We start from the raw sequence: 26,098 nt of genomic DNA, 5'->3' as shown, positions 1-26,098 counted from the left end.
CACCATATGTGCAATGGCAGCCTCAGATAACAGAAGCACAGGCCACTAGTAATTAAAATCATATTGATTTTACTCTGTATCACAGTGGTGATAGGAGTAATGTTACCATTCTTATAATAGAAAGGAAAATGCTAAGTAGCTGTGTGAATAAGATACTTTCATTTTCTGTAAGAAACTGCAACAAAAAAATTTCAAATCTGTCTGGTAAAATAGATGTTTTTTTAGATACTTTGACTGATATCTTTAAAAATAATTTAACTCAATAAATACAAAGAAATAATCCTCTGCTGAGCCACTGAAAAAAACTGGGATGTGTGGGTGCGCTCAGGACAGGAATATGCACAAAGAACACTCGTCCTGCTTACAGTGACTTAAGGGGGAAAATTTTGCATAGTAATTCCTCCCACCCTCATCATTCCATAAAGTGCAGACGGTTGTTTCTGTCCCTCTTACTGTGCCTGTGCTGTCCTCTGCACTTAGCTGGCCAGTCAGAACAGTTCACAAAGCCACCACCAACTCCATAAAATTCCCCGGGATATTGCTGGGGGAAAGTAGTATATTTGGTGGCTTTTTAGTTGCTGCAGCATTCTTCAGATCTGCCAGAGGCATGACGAATTTGCAAGTCAACGTGTTTTAAGATGGATTATCCTTTTCAGAAAATGTCTGCAGGGATGGTTTGGGAAAAAAATCTTTTAAAAATCTTGTTCCTGCTTTGCTTTTCACACTCACTAAACATGAGACGAAATATTCAAGAGAGAATTCCTTCATTCATAGGTAAGGGGGGGGGAGGGATGATTTAAGTTCATGTCACATTTATAAGAAGACTTAAATAGTCTTTAAATTTGTCTCATTATTCCATACATAAAGATATGTATATGTGCACATATATATACACACAGACATTCAAAATACTATGGAGATAAACCTATAATATCTATTTTTCCATCTTCACAATTGTAACGTGAGGAGAATTTTTCGAAGTTCCGCATCACTGCAAACCCCACATATTTCATAAAGATAATTAACCACTGCAGAAAGCTCCCAGCAATTTAACAGATAGAAGCAAAAATTTAATGCCTTGGAGGCATATCAAATACTGGAGGATAGCTTAACTACTGAATTATCCACTAACCTTCTCTTCCAGCTCTGCCTTGGGGATACTACAAAAGACGTTTCAAGAATGAGTTGGAAGGACCTGAAGGAAAAGCCATGTTAAAAACTTTTAAGGAGTGGCCTAGATCTTGACCTTATCTAAATTAGCTTGGACTTGCATAAGATGGGAAAAGGTTGATGTGGGGGAAAAAATGATGATAATGATCAAGTGTCTTGACTTGCAGCCAGGCAATAAATCACTTTTATTGGACATGCCATGAATGACAACAGAGAAGCTTAACTCTGAGACTGAGTCACTGCAGACATCAAGTCTTCTGAGTCATCTGGGCAAAAAAATAATTCACCTTGTGTAGGCACTGTCCTCTTAATTTGCAGAAACGTAAATAAACATCTTTCTAAACTCGCAATTACAAAAGAAAATATAAGCCCCAAAACTTCCAAATAGCCATATAGCCATTAAATTGTGTCTCTCCAGTTGAAATTTTATCACTCACTATTTCCTTAAGATGACATGCTATGCTGCCCAGGGCTGACCTTCAGGGTTTAGAAAAAAACTTATATTGGCATCTATCGATTCTCCCTGTGAACCCAGTTAAGTTCACGGCCTGTCTGAAGGACAGGAGTTAGCTCTAGCACAGGGCTGCTCTGCTTCTGTGTACAACCGAGAGGTGTCCCACCCCTCACAGAGGGCAGGGGAAGCTTCTTCTCCCCTGCCTGGGCATGGAGGTGTCCTACGCATGGGGGATGGGGTGTTAATGGCACAAGGGGGATAGTAAATGGGGACACTCCGTAAGTAGTTAGTAAGACAGGGTGCACGTAGGAAGCTGCAGAGTGAATCTGAGGACAGTTCTTGCAGTCAGCCATACCCAGATCCATCAGACCTGGTGGCAACCAACAAATACATATGGGGACCTTTGTTCTTAAGGTTCTTTTTCCTGTTCTTTTATTAACAAAGGAAAAGCCTAACTTAAAAAGAAGAAAGAGCAATTCATTTTAGTGACCTTGTTCACACAAGCCAGTACTTCTAAACGCAGATTTTAAGCCTAATCATAAACTTTCCAGAAGTAATCTCCTGCTGCTGCCCTCTCCAGTCTTTCCTACTCTCTTGCTGCTGCAGGAGAGGAGCCAGCAGCCTGAATAAGATCACTGTACTGCTGCCAATTTTAAAAAGCACCAAACAAAAAACATTTCAAATAAAGCCCAACTCTATGCACACAGCTTCAGCAGAGCTGTGTATGCATTTTGAAGGCTCTTAAAATCTGTATTATATGCGTTACAAATGTTAACTGCTTAGTTGTTACACTTCATGGGAGGTAAAAGCCTAAAGGATTCATAGATGAATTCACTAGATATTCAAGTTTTTTTGAAAAGGATGGGGAGGATAAAGGCTTACAGCTTAAAAAAAAATGAGAACAAAAGACCAACGATACTCAGTTTACTAAATCATCTACAGGAGCTCCCACATGGGTGTGCAATATATTTGTGAGCTGCTAAAGAAAAGGTGTGTTACGACCTCGAAGATGGGAGTATTTAGAAACACTCCTCTCAGTCTCCTCAGAGGTTTTTGATAGTGCAAGCAGTGTTTGCTTAAGCATATACATACTACAAGGAAGTTTTCTGCACCTTCTTTTTTTATTGGTCCTAATGTTTTCATTTTCTGGCTTGCAAATCAAGCTGTACTTGTAAAAAATTCTTAGTGCATCTCAGACTTGTGTAATAGTCTAAAGAGAACTTCTGCCTTATAGATGGCATGACCAGGTTTTCTCAGGAGTTCAGGCCTTTCTCTCTTCCTTGGTACATTCAGTAAATTTGAACCTTTGCCTCACCTCATTAATTAGTTCAGTTCTCCAGACACACAGAAAACTCCATTCTCCTCCCAGGTAGCCAGCCTCCAAGAAAACAAAGGACAAGTTCAAGCCCTTCTTTCAGGTTCTTCCTTAAAGGTCTGTCAATCTTCTTCTGAGGCGAATCTTGGAGTCTTGAGGGACTTCATACCTACCCTTTTCTGTCAACGTGCTAAACATCTCCTCTATCTTTCAACTATTCCCCTTTCATTTAACTCTCTGTTCCCCTCATAATCCTGCCTATACTCTACTATCGCTACATTAAATTCTCTAATTTATTCCTCCATAATCTCCAATTTTCCTTCCTGTGCTTGGATTCTTTTGGCATCTCAACCTGAGAGCACGTTCTCAAAGGTGTTATGGTCAAAGTCGTCAGCCGAGGTTTTCCAGCCTCTTTCCTTATGGAGATCCAACAACCAACTGTCCTCACTTCATGAGCTTGCTCCACCTCTCCTTACTCTCTGCAAAGAGATTCACACCTCTTTTGTCTCTCTGCACTGCACATCTGCCACTGGCAGGGGTCTCAGCTACTACAGGAACAAGTTTTATGTCACCTGCAACTTTCTTGAAAGGACAAGCACAATCTTCTCAGAGTTTCTCCATACACAAACACTGCTGTGCCCGCTGCAGTGTGCCCACCTCTCTCCTCACTTTTTGACTTCCTACACCTTGTCATCCAAAGCCTTGAAATGATTTCGTAAGCCTTCGATATTCAGTGCAATGGGAGCATGAGACATTTGTAAGAAAACAACTGCTCCAGAAAATTGTTCTAAGGCCACATCCTTTGTTTACATTGCCCAAGCTCAAGAAAGCGTCAGACCTTTGCTCTCGAGCACTGCTTTCAACAAAGGGGTGCAAGTCTAGATGTGCTTTCCCCTCATCTGCAAAATGATTATTAGTTGCATTTCTTTTTAATCCATTTTGTGACACTGCACTTTACAAGCTGTTCACTACAATTACACTTCTTTACCCCTCAGACTTTTAATCTTTCCTAGTTCTCAGGGAAGAAAAATTCCAAGAACAAACTGCACAGAGGAGGCATGTCCAACTGCAATTACTCACACTGCAGCTGAACATTACAATCAAATCCTGAATACCTGGAGTTTTTCAGGTTTTTAGATCTTAATTTCACAATTACTATCATCCTCTGCTATATGCATATTTTCTGTGTTTGCACTAGGAAAAAGGTATTACCAATGAAATAAGGGATTTGTAGGAGATTGTTGTACAGTCCTATTAATAATATAAAATCAGTCTAAACCACAAAGTAATTTTGTTGACTCATGGGACATTAAGCATGCCTTATTTAAAGCTTTTATATTTTTTATTTCTGAGTTCTCTTTCAAATAATTTTTATTGTCTGATTTAGAATAATTCAACATAAGATACGAGTTTTCCAGCTCAGAATCCATTACCAATTCAAACATCAAATTGACTATGCTTCCAGTATGCAAGAAAACGAACTTAGCTTGTTAAACTTTCTTTAAATTAGAAATATTTTATAACCTAGAAAGAATAGCTCTGTATTTAATGCATGAAATTCTTTTACTGCCATAAAACTTAGGTGTTATACTTCCCATGTACTTCAGGTTCAGGCCATAGAGCAGACAGGTACTATATTTTCTGGCTATAAATATGGGCCAAGTGCATGACTATGCATTGCCTGAAATTGACTGCACAAAATTTTTAGATGTGAAAGTTACTTATATGTTATACTCACACTGGCTACCTATAACACTCATATGAACAGAGGAGATTATATGTTGATATTGTTTGTTATTTTCTGACAAAAAACAAGTGGGGTGATGAGGCATGTTAAATGTTAAAGCCTAGATCTTTCATATGAAAATTTAAACTGGTTTTGATAGAAAACATTTCCTTTTGCAGACAGAGACACAACAGGAGTAAAAACTCACTCCACAAAGAAAAAGCCCAGCCCTATAGTAATCAAGTCTTTAATGATAAGCCTTGTCTGTTCCCCGGCTCAGCAAAGTTCACCACATACCATGCTCATTTCAATATAACACTGAAGGGCTGATCAGGAAGGTCTAGACCATCCATTTATTCAAAATTTCACCTCAAGATCAGTTCTTCAGGGAAATCAAAACCTATGTCTTTTGGTACTATTACCATATCCACAACATTTATGGCTATAAGAGGGGGACACATGAATAAAGTATTTGTTTGAGACCATTCAGCCAACAAGTTCTATGACTTGCTTCTTTAACCTTATACTCCTTTCATTTTTGCCACAAAATAAGCAATTCCTAGACATAAGTACACATTCAAATTTTTGAAAGTTTTCAGCATTTGTGGTAGTGAGGTAGTTTTCACAGGAAACAGGTGAGTATGGCAATTGCAAACACATAGCACTTCTCTTAATGAGGCAATTTGTTATTTCAGAAAAATATACAATGCAGTCAGGTGGGTCAGAAATTAACTAAACAGGATAACGACAGCTTAGAGCAGGACACCCCCTTAGCGGTCTGTTACACTTTTAGTATGTTCGGGAGGCATACTAAAACAAGTATGTTTCCAGAGGAAAGGAAGACGGGATACCTTCAGACTAACCTACCAGGTCCTTCAGTCCAAACCTGCGGCACTGAAGCAATAAGGTGCACTGAAATTTTACAATCTGATCTGCATTATGAAAACATATCAAGAGCAATACAGCCTTACGAATGCAAAGATAATTCAGTTGTTACGAGGAAACAACCCACAAGGATGAAGAGGAATCAGAGGCTTCATACAAAACTGGGTTGTCTGAATTTTGAACAGGTTTTCAATAATTCTCTGAAGCCAAAATCTGATAAGAACTTGGCCTAAGATACCAAATCAGTGAGTCTTTTTTTCTATGGGCTGGCTAACTTTAGCTGCATACTCCAGGAAGAAAATATTTCTAAATTGTCCATGGACAAACCTCTCATGTACATTCTGGATATGTGTGCTTAACATGCAAAGTTCTTCAAACGGGATTATTGAAGACAAATGAAATATATGCGAAAATGCCTTGACTCATGTTAAAATCCAACAGACATTTGAAACATGGGGAAAAGATGCAGTCCTATTTTCTTTTGGGAAATGTTCATATTTTCCTCAGAATCTCTGTAGTAATTGTATATATAGCTATATATATTTATATATAGTAATTTATATATATAAACAATGAAAAATACTACAGTGAAAGCATAAATATAGGGAAATCGTTGCCCCCCACAATGAAAAACCAATGCAAAAAGATTCTTTTTAAAAAACAGCAAAAGAAGTTAACTTATTTTTAGTGACATAACAAAATGGAATTCTTATATGCATACCTATGAGCACACATATATATATCCAAGGGATAATACAGATTTGTGTATCAGAGAACATGAAGAGTCCTTGAAATTTGCCTGAGGCTTACAGGTTTTTAAGGAATATTTAGAGGCGTACAAGAGCAAATGATACACAAGTGCTAATTTCTATTTCTTTTCATTTTTCTTCGCACTGATACCGAGTTTGTAAAATTTTATTGGCTAGTATTTTTGCATAAATGGCCACTGGGTGCCACTGTTCTGCTGCAGAGAAAAAGAGCTGAAACAACATTTTTGTTGTTGTATTAAGTTTTTTATTATTAAAGTATGTGTGCTACTGCTGTATATACCCATCTTTTAGAAATGACACTGCTGCACAGTTCATAGTGAGCTTTTTCATAGCAGAACAATAGGAAAAGTGGCACTAAGAGATTGGAAAACCTGTTTAAACTCAACAGGCAATATAACCTCAGAGAAACTTTCTTATAACAGTACATTTTCTACTTAATAAAAGATATACAGCAGCTGAGAGACTGGGTATCCAGGCTCAAGTTTGATATTCATTTGCTGAATGACCTTGTAGAACTCACTGGGGACTGTTTCTGCCCAGCTGTGCACAACTGCTTTTACAGTATACAAATACCTATGTCAAGTGTTCAAATGTACGTGGAAACAGAATCTAATATACCTCACTGGGTTTTAGAATATATAGCATGTGTGTGCAGCTGCAGTAACTGTGCACATGTAACTGGTGCGTTTCTGAACTTAAACCCCATATTCTTAACTTCTCTCAGCCTTATTTTCTTCAGTTAGGAAATGGAGCTAACAATGAGTGTGTACGTTATTACAAGAATAATACTGCAGGGAGAGATATTTATATAGGGTAATAAGAACAGGTTTTGGCATGTGGAAAAAGTAACCTCAAGAAGCTGAAGTCTGGCTGAAGTGAAACTTGTAGGTTGGGAGGTAGGCAACCGCACCTTGGAGTGGAAGAGGGCAGAGGGTGGTACTGTATTTTCAGCTGCCACTTTCCATCCAAGTGATTATAACTGCAGTACTAATTGTTCCTAGCTGCAATAGAAATATATTTAAGGTCTAAATGAAGCTCCTGAAGGTCAATGAAGAAAGACGTCTTCAAATGCTGTCAGTCCAAGGTATTGACTAGTAAGCAAGAATAAGAAACAGTGATTGAAAGACTGCACTCCCTGAAAGTTCAGAAGACAGCTTTTTACAATATGAAAATAATCAGAAATAACATAGCAGCCTTGACTACACAGCAACACCTCTATGCCAAATCAGGAAGAAAGGTCTTTCCAATTATGTAGACAGTTTTTAACATTTAAAAAAATATATTATATTGAGAAGTACAGGAAATTTTATGAGGTTTGTCGCAAATCTGTCAGATTATCAAGGCAATTCTCCTCAGGAACCTTACTTAATCTTTCTAATACGTTATATTGCCCAAATGTGGGCTTATATTCTATTCTGATAACTATTCATTGTATTGCTCAGGTGCATACTTGAAACAATTTCAGAAACACTAAATGACCTCAGAAAGAAAGACATTTTTAATAATAGAATTGGGGCAGGCTTCTTAATCTACTGCATAAACCAAAACTCTATCACATTCCTACAGCATCATTTTCAAGAAGTGAAAATGACACTGCTCATGTATGAGGTTAATCAGACCCTTTTTATTTTGAAAGCAATTCAGACCTCTATAGAAAATATTGTTCCCATCTCAAATACTTCGTGATTTGGAAAGTGATTTGGAAAGATCATTTTTATTCAGATCCAAGGAATGTTTTTTATGTCTCTTTTATTATTATTAATTCCAGATAATATTTCTGAGTCCTCACCTAACAACAAAATAGTTTGGTGTCATCATTCTTGGGGCTGTTAGACACCCTGCTGTGCCCACCATACTTCTAGAAGAAGATGACTGTCCATCCCACTTCCTTTCAGTCACTGGCAGCTTCTCATTCCCTGTGCTTAAATTCCCTCACCCATCCTCTGCAATGTTCCTGGTCCTTATAAAGTTCAACAATAAAAAAGCACAGCAGGACAATAAATAGTTTGAATGGAGTCCTGAACTCCCCTGTAGGTAGCCAGGTGGGTAGCAAGTGAGTGAGATGCGAAGATGACAAGATTGTCTGCAGCTCTTGCCTTTCGTGTTTGGAGTTTAATAGGAGGTAAAAATTGGTTTCTGTCTGATGCTGACTGCCTTCCTCTCCTGAACTGACCAGCTCAACTACTGTACAGTGAAAACTGTTCCACTTCAAGGAACTGATAGGTGAAGGGCAGATCACAGCAGAGACAGATATGACCTTAGGGCACTTCCAGCTGTCCTTGCTATATTGAATGGTTTGGAAACAGTTTCTACTTTGAGACAGCACAGATCAATTTTATGAAAACTAGTGAATGCTCCTTGGCCTACATAATTTGGGTGCACATGAAAAGTTAGAGGAAACAATCTAGAAATGCCAAAGGTTAAAGTGTAAAATATCCAGCACATGTTCATATTACACATTGCTTGCCCAAACAGATGACCTGAAGTTCACTGGCAACAGTAAGCAGGGAAATTTTTAGGACAATTAAAAATTTGTTTGCCTTTGTGGTTTCCAAAGTGCTATTATTGTGATAGGGTTGGGACAAATTTACAGTCAGTTTTCTCTCATTCTATTCACAAACACACAAATCTGCCTTGAGTATCAAGGCCATAAAGCCAGATACCTGTCTGAAACAAACTCTGCTGCGATTAAATGTATTTTCAATTGATATTTAGATATGCTTCCTGCACCCTAGCTGAATGATCTTGCAGCACAGCCTTTCTTTTAAAGCAGGCAGAATATACAGATCTACAGTACGAGAACATTTCACACTTTAGTATAAACAAAGGGAAACATGGGTTTCGCTTCCCTAATTTCATTACAATTCAGCTCTTCTCAGCAATAACTGTCTCTCCCATAATACTTCCAAATGCCCTGAAATACTCTAAGTGAATTTGGTAACTAGCAGACTGCTGTGTGTTCCTGTTCATTAGCACGAACTGTCTTGTTTCACTTGCCCATCATACCAATGCGATATGGCATAACGCAGTGTTACACCCTGTAACAAGTCAGAAAAAATTTAAAGGCCACATGTTTGGTTTTATACTTAATTCCCAACAGCCTGTGTGTTGTCCATTACACAGCCTAGGTAACAGAATAGTCCAGCTGCTCAAGAAGAAGGTGAAATGACAGCGTTTTACAGGTTTAAAAATTTGTATTGTTGTTTAACTGTGGATGTCTTTCCTTATGTAGACATTTCTGAAGGCTTTTTACCTTGCTTCTTTTTTTATCTCTTGTGGAAACTAATGCTTATAGCTTTTATGAACATCTAATAGAATTTAATATAAACTCCTAAATGGTTTGGAACCATTTAAATATCCAAACTCACAATTCTTTAAGTGCTTGAACACTGTGACAGTTGTCTTAGAGCTGGAAATGAAACCTGGCTGTGGACACACAAACACTGAAAAACTACAAAATTTCTTTCTCAAAAAGTGAAGTATGAAAAGTTAACCATCTTTCCAATGAAAAAGTGAAGAGATAGCTGTTATTACTATTTAACATCATATGATATTTTCTGTATACACATGTACTTGTCCAAAATGGGCCCAGAGCCTAGAGGAAAACATGGCCTTTAAATATCTTCCCAAATCATTCACTAGAGGGAAGAAATTCCAACTGGAAAGAAACTTTGCTGAAGGTGGAAGTGAGGTTTCAGCTTGCCTTCAGCCAGCATGCCCCAGTGCTGGTCTTACAGACAACAGGAATGACTTCCAGTCCCTGCATCTATATTTTTCATGTGCTAAGGAAGGATATATATATATATTAAAAAAAAAAAAAAAAAGGAAAAATACATAACAAAATAGTAGTACTTTTCCTGAACTGAAGTCACACAGCCTGTTTTACATCACTTTATTCTTCCATTTTCCCAAGCAGGCAGCTTTCTCAGGAGAGAGTAAAGCTTGGGTGCAGAATATTCTTGGGGGAATCCAGAAATAGTTCCTAGAAGGCAGAGTTGGCTCAACCTAAAGCTACACCTGTATCAGAGGGGATGAGCCCTTTTATCACTATTTTACATACCCTGCCAAGCACAGCGGAGGTGCGGGCAGCTGTCTGATCTCACAATCCTTCTGAAGCGGTAAAGAGTATTTCACACTGTAAGTTTAATGTGTAAAATATTCCTTACCTTAAAAACTGAAGCAATATACATAAATATGTATCAGAATTTGGGAACATGAATATACCTGATCTCTTCATCCCATTTTCCCATTACTCAGGACAATTATTTTATATTAAAACAGTAAAGCCGGAGTCTTGTCATCAGGAGATGAAATAAGAGCTCAGCGTTACCTGCCACACTGTGCCAGCTGGGGACCCATGGCCCAAAGCACTGGGGTGGTTTAACTTGGAGAAAAGGAGGCTGAGGGGAGAACTTAGCACACTTTATGACTACCTGGAAGGAGGTTGTAGAGAGGTGAGGGTTGGTCTCTTCTCCCAAGTAACAAGTAATAGGACAAGAGGAAATGGCCTCAAGTTGGGCCAGGGGAGGTTTAGATTGGATATGTGGAAAAAGTTCTTCACCAAAAGGGTTGTCAAGCACTGGAAAAGACTGCCCAGGGAGGTGGTCGAGTCACCATCCCTGGAGGTATGGACACGGTTTAGTGGTGGACTTGGCAGTGCTAGGTAGGTTGGATTCAATGATATTAAAGGTCTTTTCCAGAGTAAACGATTCTATGACTCTAAGTAGTAGAACTCGGATCTCCAGAGGTGCAATCCTCCATCCACACTGAGAGTAAGGGGGAGCAAAAGAGGAAGGCTGACCCTCACACGGCAGCAGATGAGTGCCTCTGCTGAGTAGCACCAGGTGTTAGCATTAGTCATACTTTCAAATTCTCTTTTTCAAGCCTGTTCCAACTTTGCATTTCTATTCACTATGCTTGTATATAATCTTGTATCAGCCTGAGGGTGGTTAATAAATTTCATCTTTTTATTTCAGTTTTCTTCTTGTAGCAATTGTTTTATATTAAATAAAAGCAGTAGCGTATAAAAGGTCAGGTGGGGCTGAACCTAATATGATTATTTTCATAGCATGGTACTAAATGTAATAAGAAGCATCCAGGGAAGTGACCTTTAGTCCTGTAAAATTTAAACACTTGAAATAAGGGTAATCTGGTGCCAGCCAAAACCTATCTTAGTTTGCCCTTTATTGAAAAGATGCACCAAATTACATTGTGTGGCTATTTGATCAGGTACAGATTAGAGGTCATCACAAGCTCTATAAATCACTGTGTTCCTGGAGAGCAAACGAGCAAAGTTGCTGCCAAAAAAAAAAAACCAAAATAAAAAAATATCACAGTAGTAATACCGTAACAGTGAAAATCTTTGGCCCTAACTCCTGCACCTATTCATTCCAAAGAAAACTCTCAATGATTATGTGCATGCAGGACATGACCCTGGCTGATGATGATTATGGAAGTACCCATGCATTATTAATTCTTTTAAATATCTGTGGCACATACAGAAGCTCTTTGTGTTAAGCATGGCATAAACAGAAACTGTTGCATTTCAAAAAAACATTTTACCTTCAAGTAATAACACACTGCTAGTTTTGTCAAATAAATGTTTTTGTTCAGAAAACCTTACAGAAAAATGACTTTGATATCCGACCACTACAAACACCTACATGAGCAGTATCTGAAATATTTTAGAATATTGTGAATGCGTGGCAGACAGTAATGAATGTTTTACTTTTAATTGAAATATATATCTATTGCTTGTAAAATCCATAAATCACACCAACAGAAGAAAGAACATTACATGAAGAATTTGATACACTTCATACTAAAATAAATGCATCAACTATTAAAATAAATGTGTGTATTACAGGAAAAATTGATCAAAATCAGATACAATATTTCATTCACCAAATCAGACACATCCCTGTTGAATCACTGCTTATTCAATACAGAACAAGATGCATCATCTATCAAAACAGATATCTCCTACAGTAAATCAAACCCACCATCTGATTCAAATATGTCTCCTACTGAATCAAAAATATCACCCAATACATCAGTTATATGGCACCAGATACATGGCATTTTAAAGAATTACTGAGCAGAAAGCCACTATATTTAACAAGGACAATGTTTAAACTAAAATTTATTTAGACAAAGAGATCAGTACTTCCAGGCTGTCTCACAGGCTGATTCTTGGAATAGGGACTGTTATTATATTAATGTTTCCCTAGAGTGTCCTTCGTTTAAGGCACCCTGCTAGGAGGAGGTGCTTTCTCCATCTCAGAAGAAATGGAGGTCTTCTATTCCACTTTGTTTCATTCCTCCAAACCTCTAGCACCTGGATCAAGCTCTAAGCAGCCGCATGGTGTCCCCAGGTTAGCTGTCCCAGTTCCTCAAAGGGAAGTGTCCACCCTTTTCTATTGGGTTCAGAACACCACAGTCCATGTATCATTAAATATAGAGATGCAAGTATTATCAATGTGAACCCAAAAATTCTGGACACTAAGCATGGACCACCCAACAACCAATTAATGGGGTAATGCCCCATAGTATTTTTCTATTATGGCCACATGCAGAACAAACTCAAGCCCGTGCTTTGCCCCACATTGTGTGGGTGGTCTCCAGAACACATTTCCACAGTGTAAAGGAGATGAAAAATGTTCATATGGGTTGGAAAGAACAGTCAGAAAAATAAGCTAACAGGATTCCATCAAAGGTTATCAGATACGCAAATGTCATCCTGCCTTGGGAAGCTACTGAGACAATGACTCACAGAAGCTGGGAGAGTAACCTTATGAATTGTTTATACACACTTCCACCGGTTTTTAGCTTTCTCCTCAGCAACTAGCAGAGACAACCGTCAAAGACATAATGCTATGCTACATCTCTGAACCTAAGATAACTATTTTCATATTCTTTCATGCCATATCTGATCTCACAATCTTTCCTGAAGTTTGGATGTCTGAATCAAGGCTGTGTATAGATAGCTCCTTCATTTCACAAACATCAGAAGAATCTCTTCTGCAGACCCAGTGCCTAACTAAACGTGTCTGACACTCTGTAAAACACTGTGTGAAACAGAGAGAACAGTGTCCTCCTCTTCCATAATGCCAATTGGCCACAGCACTCAATGAAGAAGGGACACCCCTGGCTTGCAGATGAGGTACTCCACCAGCTTGACATGGCAAGAGTCAAGCTTTTCTTATTTTGTTGGAAGCTGTTTGGGTGCCCAGTTTAAGTCTACCGAGTATCGGTGACCTTGTGCCTCTCCTTATAAAGACAGTTTAATAAGAAACACAAAAGGGATGAATTCTTAGGTGAGAAGGCAAGCTGACAGGACAGGACCTGACAGCACTTCAGTTGTTGTGACAGTCAAAGGAACAGGGCAGATTTTGTTTCCAGTCCCCTTTTCCTGGAAGGGAACTGATCAACTTCCGTCAATGCTGAGGAATGAGCATTTAATATAACATGTTAAAACTGACCACACTTGATATTATAAAGACTGTTGGGATCAGATCAAGTCATCAACAGTGGAAGAATGTTTAAAAGACAGTCTGCTTAACCCAGCCAGCTTGAATATTCTTTCATGGATAACAAAATGTGTTCTGTTTCCATTGGGACACTCCCAGATTTTGGGTTTAGCTTATAAATTAGTCTATAGAACTAGCCTTTTATTGCAAGCTGTTAGAAGGAACAATAAACCATTCTTGTTACTGATCTGCTGTTCGCTATTATCACTCTGCTCCATCAATATAGGCATTGATTATAATTGCTATTTTACCCAACTTAGATTGATTAGAATGTAAAGCAACAAGAATTGTACAATGATGTCAAAAAGAAGTGGCTATTCACATGAGACACCAAGCTGACCACTGCTTGATATACTGCTAGCAGGTAGAAGAAATCTATGTTTCATTTACTCTTGCTAGGCATCCTACAGAGAGAAATACAATTCTACTCTACATTTTGGTACTTTTCACAGGAAAATAGAGCATAAGGTTATCAAATTCAGGACAAATCCAGCCAAGGGAAGAAGCATCTTACAGATGTCTCCATCAAAACTTCTTGCCTCTTAAATCTGATGGTGTTAACCTAGATACTCACTATGCATTTAGTTAATTAAGAATCTGAACAGCGTGAACAGTTTCTAAAGACATGACCTTGCTGAGTTTGATGTTTATCTTAGACCAGGATAGACACTGCTGGCGCTGCACAGAGTTCAGGCAGCAAGGTGGGTGCTACTTTGTTCCACCTCCTCTGCTGGATGCTGTCATAACTTGAAGTTGCAAGTGGATAATAATTCCACCTTTCCAAAGGACAGAGCAAGGCTGGCTGTGATAGCAGGCAATGGCAGGCGATAGACGCTATGGCCACCTGCACACCAGGAAGGCTTGTCTTTGGTGTGGAGACTTTCCGGTGAGGATTCCATGTTTACTGACACACTACAGTCTACTTGAGTAGGTAGGAGAACTGAAATTTAAAACTTTATAGGTTTAAACTTCTTTCTTTCATGAATTGCTTCATGAAATGAGCTGGCAAAGAATAAAAATCAGATACAGAATGTAAATTGCAGGGGTAACCAGAAGTACACAAACTAAATATTTTCTTTTGCAACACTTGTAGTTCTGTATGATATGCAGAGAGCTCAAAAATCAAGATGGTGTGTAGGACTATGCTGAGAGAGTTCTTTGCTTCCTTTCTTTGTGTCCCTCTCTTTCAAAGAACATGTTATCTTATATTACATTGTACTATCTCTTGCTACAACTTGTTTAAAGGAGCGTAAAGCCATTAAACACTGATTTTGTTAAAGGCATTTGCTAGAACCTAAAGACACAAGGGAAAATATTGAAAGGTACTAAACTATTCTTTGAACATAACATTTTAAAATCGTGGCTATAGCATCTAGAGTTTTGTTGCCACAGCTTAAATTTTAAAGACACACCCATTTTTACAGTATATCTTTAAGAATTCCTATGTTAATTAAGACAATATAAAAATAAAACACACACACAAAAAAACCCCTTAATATTTTTAATTATGAGATGGTATTAAGTAAAACTTAATTAATAGAGATAAAAGCTAATCCTTATTTTCTTAAAGAAAAACATATCTAGCTTTACAGCAAAGCACCCAGCAATTTACACAAAGCCCCTTGTTATTTTCTTTGCTTTCAAGGCATATTCAGGTACTCCTTTTAAAGTCTATCCATAGAAGAAGTAAATCAATTAAACTCAATCAAATCAATTACAAATCCCTGTAATGTTACAATTAGTGAAACATTCTTGGTTAGCTTTAATGGAATCAAGCAGTTACATTCCCCACTCTCAACTTTGTCTTTAAAAAAAGGAGAAAAATAGAAAGAAATCAATTATTTTGAACATTTCATAAGATCATAGGATTTGCCATACTATTGTTCCACCTATTCAAGTATATTCTGTCTGCAGGCAAAAGCTTCTTATGTTACACGTGGCTGTGTTATGCTGCACACACAGGGCAATCCCCCCACTGCCTGAGTCCTCCAAGTGATCATTTTTCACGCCAATGCATTAGATTAGATGAAGCAATTGTTATTTTAATTCACACAGCTACCACACTGTTAAAACTGTCAATAACATTATACTGCCTTTCTAGCAAAAATTCCTGATGTGCTGGTGTTCTGTTCGTACATATACATCAAAACTTAAAATAGTTGCAAAACTCCCCCTTGCCCCCCCACCCCCCCAAGACCTTGTTTTCACATTTCTGATGTCTCCCACTATATGCAGCTCTGCCCCGTCCCTAGGCAAGGCTGGCGCAGGTGAAGTGGCTGCATGGCTGCGTGTGACTAGAGCACATTTCACAGAAACATGCACAACAGTGATATTGGCCAGTGGTTTTAGGTAGGCAAGTGATGAAGCCCTGGCATCCAGTGGGAAAGTTGTAATCTGATTTTAGACAATGTTATCTAAACATCTTCAGACCAATGTTATATGCAACTACATTTACATTTAGCATTCGAAAATGAAAGACAAAATAGCATCTTGTAAAAGCTGAAGAATCCTGCCAGCTATTCAGTGAAGAGCCATGATCTACCAATGAATCCAGTATAGTCAGTTGCTGCAAAGAGAGTCCTCTAGACACTTCACTAAATTCCTGCATTGCTTATTATTTTTCTGATAAACTAAATAGTGGTTAGCTAAATATCACAAATATTACATTGTATTACACTGAGAAGTTAATGAGCACAGCAAACTCACCACACCACTATCCTCTCAACATTAGGTAACTTTTAGAATTTAACACCAATTATATTTTCTAGAAGAGCCGTCCAGGAAGCAAGCATATTCATAGGTGTGCAAACATGTTTAAGATAAAATATTTAAGCAAAATAGAGTTTTTCCAAGTTCTCTATCCATAATAGTAAACTGTCCCTTTTGAAATAAAAGATAAAAAAAATGTTTCTGAAATTTCTCTGAAGTAGACATAATCTTTTATGGCAAAATCCTTACAATTCAAAGTAGGTAAGACCAAGACTATAGAACCACTAGAAGACATCCAGATATATTTCTGGTATCTATGAAAACATAATTCATACTGAATACAGAACTGGACCAGTGACCAGATAAACATGATCGCTGGAGTTACTGAACAGCCATGTCTGCACAGCAAATACACTTGACTGTGGTCAGAAGTGGCTATTTTCCATCTGTAAAAGAGTAAAGATCCTGGCAAAGTTCACTAGCCAGGACTGTAACAAATCACACATTTCACATGCCATTTAATGGGTGCTTTTATTGTTAAAATGCTTTTTATCTGTCCCTTTCACTGACAACCTTTGCATCAGTATCTTCTAGAAACACGTTAATCTAAATCATTTTCAGTGCCCTAGAGCAACCACCGTAATGGTACTGAGCACCACAGACATATCTGCGGTGGACATCGATATTACAGTGTGTCATTATCCTTCTCATTTCGGACTTTAATAAGAGAGACTGTATACTTCTAGGACTGGAATTTAATTTCTTTTAAAAGAAACATTATATGTATCTTGCAACTTTGTACAATGCATCTTGGATATTCTGTTGTTTCTTTTTTAATCCTGACTGTGTATTTAATGGGGGGAAGCCCATTATTCATACCTCTGCTCTTAATCAAAGCTGAGAATTCTGTAGAGAAGTAGAAAATTTAAATCGGCTCCTGCAACCTAGAGCTGAACAATTATGACTTGATTTACAAGGAGCCACTTCGCTACATATTTAAATGTGGCTCTGCTGCAAAATTTAGGGAGTTTTCAGATCATCAAAATGCTACAGATTTAGCACTTTTAATTTTTGCTCCATCTCCTGCCAGCTTGAACTCTGATTGTAATTACCATTTCATCTTCCCCTGAATGACATTGTTTTATCAGACGAAGGCACTGTATCTAGAGTCTGAGCGTGATGATTAGTAAGGAACTGGCTTTCAATGGGAAACAATAAGTGTGCCCTGAAATGAATCGGGATGGGATGCAATAACGTGAAGCTAGAGATAATCTCAAGTCCTTGAGGCGTAATGCATAACCCCATAGCTCTGCAATGTATGTGGGAATATACAGAGGTAACAATGCAAAGATGTAAAACAGAGTAGAAAAAACCCCTGCTGTACTGCAGATGTCAGTTTTTAAGGAATAAAAAAGAAACAAAGCCTAACTAGCACCTGACTCCACTGGCATTTATCTGTCCTTTGTGTCTTGAAAACTTTTCCCAATTCTTTGGACTGATCCAGCCCAACAAATCACTAGCAACAAAATCATGCAGGACAGCTTATTATATATCAACATTTCTTAACAGTCTTCTTCCTGTGGTTTGTTTCCAGAAACTATGTTAGAGAAAAGTACTTCAGCAGTGTTAGTGGACCACCCCTGGTACAGCTCAGCTGCTGGGGCAGTGATGGAGAGAACAGGGACAGGTGCTACCACTGCTTCTGGCTCCTTTGTATCCCTTGTTACAGACCTAAGTAATCAAGCAATGCTCTCTGCATGACCGGAAAAAAATAAAGACCAACAAACACACACAGAAGTGGTCTAAAGCTCCAAAATAAAAGTAATATATGCTGATAATAAGAAATAGCAATAGTGCTCCCATATCAGCAATATCTTTACATTTCAACATGCTTAGGCTTAGAGCTGTAGAAGGCCTGCAATAAATAAATTCAACTCTTAGAAAACCATAAAGCCTGATATGTCTATAACAGAAATTGACTACTTTGGAAACTTCTTTTTTTCATAAGAATTATCTTTTTAGTGATGAAAAACTTTACTCATAGAATGTCAAGATGAGTAATAGAGTGTGAGTATCTTCTGTAGCAGTTGCAGTAAATTCTGATTGGCACAGAGTATGAAAACAGATAGTGTTGTCCTGGTGCTCGCACCAGAGGCAAGATGCCATTCATGTGGCAAAAAATCTAACCTAAAATTCATATATTTTTCCTTAAAATATATGTCAGTACTGCTGCTTCCTTCGGTTCCAGTTTTTGAAAAACCTTTCCCTCAGCTACACTTATGCTGAATAAGCTCTAAATACTCTTGTTATGGTCAAGTAAACTGCATATAATATTTTGGTCCCAAGAGCTAAACTTCCAAGATATGTAATACACCCTCAAAAGGGAGTAATGGCAAATGTACCTAAACTTCTGAGAGGCTTCCATTTACAGACATGCGTTTTTCTTATGAAAAAAACCCAAAACTTTCCTATATAAAAATATTTCACCTGGAAAAATCATTTCAGTGGTCTGAAAAATCACTCAGTCAAACAGAACTTCCACTCATCTAATTCAAAATGATATAGTAAAACTCTTTAGAAAAAGGCTCAGAAAAGATTTGTGAAAATGACTGGAAAATGGAATATATTTCATACAAGGAAAGACTAAATCGAGTAATAGGCATCACTTTGGAAAAGTCCCAAGGAAAATCTCATAGAGAGCTATATGATGAGAACTGTGTGAATACTGAGTGATTACTTACAGTTTACCTTTACAAAAGAACTATGTGGTGGCCCATGAACTTTTCAGGCAACAACTTTTTTTAAAAAAGAATGCATTTTTTCCACAAAACCAACAATTAAATTGTGGAATTCAGAATCACAGGCTATTGTGAAGTAAAAATTATACACGTGTTCAAAATCTAGACAAATCTGGGGAAAGCTCCATCAAAGAGCATAAGATCCCAAACCTGAATTAAATTTGTGTCTCAGTGAGTCTCCAAAACAATTGCTAAAACAGGCAAGAGTGAGACTAGTGCTGTAATTGCCCTCTCACTTCCACTGGCATGCACTACTGCATTGACAGCAGCAGAAGGGTGGACTGCATGATTCCAGAGCGTATGATATTCTTATTTCCTTACATTGCCTTTTCACTACCTTATCTTTCTGTCATCTTTTAAAAACAGGCAACAATAAATATTTTTCTCTTTAACATGCATGGAGACCTGCGAATTAACAGCACTGCCCAAACACGGTCAGAAGAATTGCACTGTACATGAGTATGAGGATGCCTCTACATGGAAGAAAACACAGGATGAAAAATACTCTGAAGACTTGATGTTATTTAATATCTGACACTGCAAATTCATATATAAATTTCAGGCTTGTTCCTCCTCTTGTGTGGTATCACTGCAGAAAAAAAAATCTCAAGGTTAAAGATGCCCAGAAAAAGAGCAAATCTTCAAAATACAGGATCGCTTTTATAGGTTTGCTTCCTCTGTAATCCAACAGGGTTAGTCTGCAACATTAGAAAGAACTATTCTGATATGTTTACAGGCAAAATGGCAACTAGAATGTTCTTTATAAAATGTGTACAGGATTTATGAAAGATGGAGAACATGAGGAAATAATTCAGAAAATAATAAGCATGAATTATTTTGGTCTTAATAACGTTTCTATGGCCAAATACTGCATTGTACTCATTGCACCAAATTACTCAGAACTAGGAGACAAACTGTAACTTAAAGCTTGTAAAGACAGGATTTCTTATATTCTTGCTAAAAACCTAACTAAAAGGTGTTCATGAGGTTTCTCAGTTTTCTACCAAAGCTCCAGTTTTTGAATAATGCATAACAGTGTCTCCTTGCTAAAAAGGAGAAAAAAGCCTTTAGGTTCTATGTAGCAGGGGGTCTGAGAGGGATGGATTATTTTCTTAAAAAACAGCAATTCAGCAACTCCAAATGCCTCTCAACTTACTGTACTTTACCTCATCTCAAAAAAAGTGCATTTGTTATCTGGTCTGTTAAAGCATAAGCCCGCTGACGGCTTTAAGAAAGGCAGTTTGCTCCCATGAACTGCAGTTTAGTGTCTCTCAGTGAATTTCAGAGCAGGACGTTCAGAATGAACCCTTCCCTAAAGCTGAGCTTCACCCATGGTGAAAAATATGACCAGTTCAGTCAGTATGGTTGCTAGGCTAGCATGCAGCAAGGGAATAAATTAGCTACAAAATAGTCAGCGTTTCAAGCTTTTGTGCACCTCTAAAATATCAATAAGTAGTGTTCTGGAGTTCTTGAAAAATGATGTACTTGAAAAAATGCTCTCAGGAGGCCACTGCCCCATACATTATGGAAGTCATATTGAGCTCTCTTTGGCTAACCTCAAACACAGGCTTAAAAAAAAAATCTGGAATAATATTGCTCTCCTGAAAAATAATATTAAAAAAAAAAACATACAAAACCACCAAAAATTAACCAAAAAGATTCAGGATTTTATTTGCCAAGGAAACCTAATAGTCTCACTGTAAATTCAGGGCCTATTTATGATATATATCTGAGAAGCTAGACAGGGATGCAGCTTAGTAAACTGGATTTTTCCCCTTTATGAGGAACACAGAGGCTTAAAGTTGCTTTGGCACCTGAATAACATGCAGGACTGCGGACAGCAGACTCACATGGACTCACTAAAAGTGAGCTGCCAGACTTACAAATTCAGGCTACATCTACAGTGTGTGAATCTGCCTCAAAATCCCATAGATTTAGTTTGAAGACTTGCTGCCATACTCTAACCAAGACAGGCTTTCATCACCAACCCCACTGCATCCATTCAAGCTTTCTGTCAAAGTAAATTCAGTTTGGGTGTATATTTGTTTATTTTCCAGATTAAATCTTTAAAGATTCTGCAAAGGGAAATGGTGGAGCAAATACTTTAAGTAAAGCGGAATAAAGACTACAATCAGCAAACAAAAGCTGCCCCTACCAAACAACTCTGTCCCATGTTCAGCCAACCCTCCTTCTTCTGAGGAGACAGGATCTTCCTTTCTTGCTTCTAAGCGAGAACAGGGAAAACATTTGGATTGTAGCTGCCATGGAAGGAACCTAACACTGAAAGGAAGAGCCTGACCATTTATTCAGCAAAATTTTGCTTATGCAAAGTTGAATGCAACTTTGTAACTTCAAGAACATCAAAACATACTGAATTCTTTTAAGATACATCCCCCACTGGCTAAAAAGTCTGCTTTTCATCTTTTATTACACTGACATAAGCAAACAAACTTTTAAGTGAATGAGGACCTCACTGCTGTTGTAGTGGGCCAACTTCAATATAAGTGCATCTGACCAAGATTTCATCAGTTTGAAATGCTTTATCCATCATCCAGGATACATAAGCAAATCTACTACATGGGAATACTACAGGGAAGAAGGTAGTATATAGGGCAGGGGAATCCTTGGATTGACCTTGAGAAAGGATCCACAGTGTTTAAAACAGAAACACACACAAAGGTTTCATCATGGAGGAAACCAGCACAGGGTTTTATTACGCATTAGTATTTCCTTCCTGTAGCACTGGGATCATGCTGATGGTATTTAGGATACCATAAAAGATGCTACTTCCTTGGTAAACTGGACTCCGAAAGATGAACCAATAACGTTGATTACTTAGTTACCTTTCCAGAGATACCACATCACTGCAAGACTCAGGTTCTATCACCACACCAAAATTAACGAAAAAGATAGTGATAAACAATCTTGAAAATGTTACTGCTTGAAGTCTGGTGTTGAGAGCCCCAGGTATTTCTAAGTAATTGCTGTTTCATTTTTGTCTGAAAAATAATTCATTAATTCCTTATTTCTTCAAATACAACTTTATTTAAGAAAGTAATTATATTAAAATAATTTAAACATTTACATAGAAAACATGAAGAAGTCATCAAGCGCATGTAGGACTCAGCCTACAGGCAATCCTGAGTAACTAATACTTAAGTTGAGGTTAGTTCTACCTCTGCATATCCCGTTTGGTAGTTACCATCTAGATTTAGAACAGAAAGCAGTGTGAAAGAAATTTCTACTGCTTTAAAGGAGTTAACAGGAAAACTAATTTCCCTTCTAGAAATGGTCCATAGGAAACAATTTGGTGGATACTGGTCCTACCCTTGCTAGACCAGAACTTCATCATTATGAAAAGGAAAAGCTTGAAATTATTACCACGACACAGGAAACCAAGCAATCCACACTTCAAATGAAAATGCCTGTAAAGATCCTGGAAGAATGGAAAACACTTTTTCCCTTTGTCATTCCCTTTTCCAGTCCTTCACCTCTTTCCCTGACAGATCAAGTCTCTAAAGGATAACTCTACTTTTCTATCTGTAGCATTTCCGTACTGAGCACAGAGACAAGGCAATAAATACTATAAATGAATACATGTATGTGGTAGTAAATCCTGCAAGAAGACCACTGATGGCCTGTATGCTATTACAGATTGCAAAACAAAGAAATGAGTCATAAATCACTCAAGACACAATAACCTCCTTTCAACCCTAATTCTTTTTAATTTTTAAATTTTTTTTTTTAGGTAAATTTTAAAATTTTTGCCTTAACTAAAAAATTAATATTGTGTTTGTGTCACTATAAAGTAGCTTGAGAAATCTGAATTCAGAAGTCAATCGGGAAAAATGATTGTAGCATCCAGAGTAGGTAATTGGTAATTTACAATTACAATAATTGTAATTGTAATTTACAATTTACAATTGTAAATTTACAATTGTAAATTACAAAAATTGTAATTACAATACAGTTGTTGAGAAACAAGCCCAGAGCTACTATGCCAATCCTTGCTCTTTGAGTGACTAAAGGAGATGGGCAGCCAGTCACCAGGCAAGGATTTGATTTATTTAGATTATTTAGATAATAATTGTGATTATTGAAGGCAGACACTGCAGATAAGAGGTAATGAGGTTATAGCTCAAAGGGAAGGGATGATGCGTATATCTTTAAACTCTTTGACAATTTGCTATATTACACAATACACCACAAATTCTGTGCCCACCTTCAACTCCAGAACTTTGCAGCTATGTATTGCCCTTATGAACTGACACGCATTTTCAGAGCTCTGGGTCATCACATCTCTGGGGTTATCATTAAAGGACAAATCTTGAAAAGCAGAAAATACACACAGCGTTTTGAGGGTTCAGTCCTACCTGATCTGATCCCATGTGGTTGGCTGGCTGCAAGTTGTATGCTGACAGCAAATGAAGGCACAGTCCATATAAAATGTATCACTAGTTATTCATCATTATTTCATAACTGAAAGTGGTTACTACTATACAGTGAAGACAAGCAACTAGTTTATATACTGATCTACATTAATATTACTACATGGGCAACTCACATAAACCTGGAAAACAATTCAGAACGAAAGTAACACTCTAAAACGGTACTTGAAATTCTTATAACATTACAAAAACTTTGAGAAGTCTTTAGTCTGTTTCAGATCAGAATCAGTTACTGGCTCTCACTAAAATCATGTCACTGAAGGCATAACAGACATTGTGTATCCTTGATATAAACCCAATTGAACCTTTTCAGGTATGCAAGAATGGGAAGTGTTATACAGGCCTATAATTTCAGATAGTTGCTCTATGCTGAGCAAGTGCAGTGACTAGAAATTGCTTTATCTTTTTTTCATTTTTTTGAAGTCAGGGTGAGTATGTGAGTATTGTGGTTTAACATGTTTGAAAATTGGTTCCAGAACTGCACAATCCTGCTATTAGAACTATGGAGACTCCTTTGTAGCCATTGTTCAATCTTTTTGGATTCACTGGATCCAGAAGCAACATTCTCACTTCACGTACTAAACTTCCACACCTTCACACAGACTGAGTTAGTAGATTATGGAGCATTTAAAAACTATTTTAAAAGTATTTTAGTACTCCTTTTCCAACATTTCATATGAATGGGACCCCAGAACAATCTTTCAAATTGTGCAGAATTTGGGGGAAAATAATTTAAATCAGACTACAGGTTTGGTACCAGAAGAATATTGTGAAAATGAAATATAAGCAATTCTTACTAGTTTCTCCTGCTTGCTATTGGAATAAATTTAATTATTATTAATATGTAGGTAGTTTCTAAAACATTTTTCATTATTCCAGGTGCACTTGGGCATAAAGCCATAGCTTTACATTGCCAGGATTTACACTATGTTTTTTGGTCTGGGTTTTTTAGATTACTATATATGTGTGGATGAACAAGGGAGCAACTTTCTGATAAGTAAAGTAAAAAATAACTTGTGCAAAGGATACTGCCCTGTTCTGTGCAAAGGATGGTTTCTTATTCACTACTATCCAGATTATTCAGGCATCACACAGTAGTGGTAAACCTGAGTTTAACATTATCCCTCTGTCCACAATCTACAAGACAGCTCTTTTTTGTGTAAGAAAAATTTGTTAGTCTTTTGTAGTCAGAAGGAAACATGGTGCTCATATTACCTGATCTCCCAGAAAAAAATGGGTCATATGATTTTATTAAATGACTCCTGCTACAATTCCATACCCTTTTGGAAGAGTTAGTCACAGCTTCAAGCAATAAATTTCATTATGTGAAAGAACTTAATTCACTTCTAGACCTGTTTTAATTGTTATTTTTCTGTTGTTGTCTTTCATATTTTGGATAACTTTATACTACGGAGTGCAACACTAAGGAGTGTGCTACAGTGAGAAACCTCCTTCCAGGAAGAAATGCATCCAGCAAGAAATATTTAGCCTCCCTTTTTGTTAAATTTTTCTTTGATGAATCAAGACTTGAGATTATAAATGTCAGGGGCTTTCCCATATTTCTTCAGAACACAGCACATTTTAGCACATGCCTGCCTTTCATAAATTCATATTAAATTTAGCATATGACAGGGAGCCAAATGGCATGAAAACACTCTGCCTTTCTTTTTTCTTTTTATACAGAAATATTTATGGGACAAAATAACATGAAATCTTGTTCTCCATCATACTTCTTAGGCCTAAAAAAATTCTTAGAAAAGCAAATATCCAGTTCTTTAGGGCCCTGAGGCATTATAAAAATGCAAAAAGCATGACTGCAAACACAAAATACTTAGAGCACTTACGGACATTTCTCAGCACTGTTGTATAAACCTGTTTTTGCAGAAAACTACAACACTTTAAATAAAAAAAAGAGTCATACCAAACACATCTCTGCAGATGACCCATGCTATTCCAGGGGCTACTGTAACCTTAATTTCTATGCTCATTTAAATTAAAGTCTCCAGAGCACTAAAATTAAGGCAGTAGTTGAAGTGGAGTTTAGGACTTCGGCAGTTGCCATCTTTAACAGCTTTGTCATTCCCAAAGGAATATGTATTAATTTCTCCACAATGTTGATAGCCTGACGGGGTTATAGGTAACTTAATCATCCCATCTAGTATAGACAACATATTTCAGAGTCTCCTATTGATGAAATGATAAAAATAATAAAAACATACAATCAAACAGAGCCAGTTTAACAGAGTAAGTGATTTGGTTGATAAAACCTGTGTGATGTCCCTTGATCTAGCATT

Source organism: Falco rusticolus, chromosome 8, assembly GCF_015220075.1.
Source record: "Falco rusticolus isolate bFalRus1 chromosome 8, bFalRus1.pri, whole genome shotgun sequence".
NCBI lineage: Eukaryota > Metazoa > Chordata > Aves > Falconiformes > Falconidae > Falco > Falco rusticolus.
This window is presented reverse-complemented; position numbering follows the sequence as displayed.